Consider the following 999-nt stretch of genomic DNA (forward strand, 5'->3'; position numbering starts at 1 on the left):
TCCTAGAGCACATGGCGCAGAAGTGCATCCATATGGTTCTTGTACGTCTTCCACAAGGGAGACTCTACAACCTCTCTGGGCAATCTGGGCAATCTGTTCCAGTGTGTGTGGTCACCTGCACAGTAAAGACACTCTTGCTTGTGTTCAGATGGCGCTTCCTGTGCATCAGTTTCTGGCCCTTGCCTCATGTCCTAGTGGTTGGCATCACCAAGAAGTGTCTGGACCTACCCTCTTTGGATATTTATACACATTAATAAGGTCCCCTTCTAGTCATGTCTTCTCAAGGCTGAACAGGCCCAGCTCCCTCTGCCTTTCCTCTTTACAGAGATGCTCTTGTCACCTTACTCTCTTTTTCACCCTCTGCTGGACTCTTTCCAGGAGTCTCTTGGGCTGGGGAGCCCAGAACTGGATGCTCCAGATGGGACCTCACCAGAGAAGAGTAGAGGGGCAGGACCACCTCCCTCTGCTGGCAATGCTCTTCCTTATGCATCCCTGGACAGCACTGGCCTTGTCCCCAAGGACACACTGCTGGCTCAGGGACAGCTTGCTGTCCACCAGGATGCCCAGGTCCTTCTCGGCAGAGCTGCTCCCCAGCAGGTCAGCCCAGCCTGTGCTGGGGCCACCGTTATTCCTCCCCAAGTGCAGGGAGGAATTTGCCTCTGCTGAATTCCAGACAGTTCTTCTCTGACCCTCTCTTCAAGCCGTCGAGGTCTTTCCGAAGAGCTGCGCAGCCCTCCGGGGTATCGACCACTCCTGCCGGCTTTGTGCTATCAGCAAACTTGTTGAGGAGATACTCTGCCCCTTTATCCCTTTGCCAGCTCCTCTCGGAGAACTAGTGAGGAGCAGCCCGTGAGACGCCGAGACCTTGGCAGATCTCTAAGTTGCGCTCATGCGGCGGCAGCGGCGGCTCGGGCAGGGCAGGGCAGAGCAGGGCAGGGCAGGGCCGGCCCGGCGGCCCCTCTGGCCCATCGCCATGGCGACCGGCGGCCGCGTCCCGCG

This window comes from Geospiza fortis, unplaced genomic scaffold (genome assembly GCF_000277835.1).
Source record: "Geospiza fortis unplaced genomic scaffold, GeoFor_1.0 scaffold366, whole genome shotgun sequence".
In the NCBI taxonomy this organism is placed as follows: Eukaryota; Metazoa; Chordata; class Aves; order Passeriformes; family Thraupidae; genus Geospiza; species Geospiza fortis.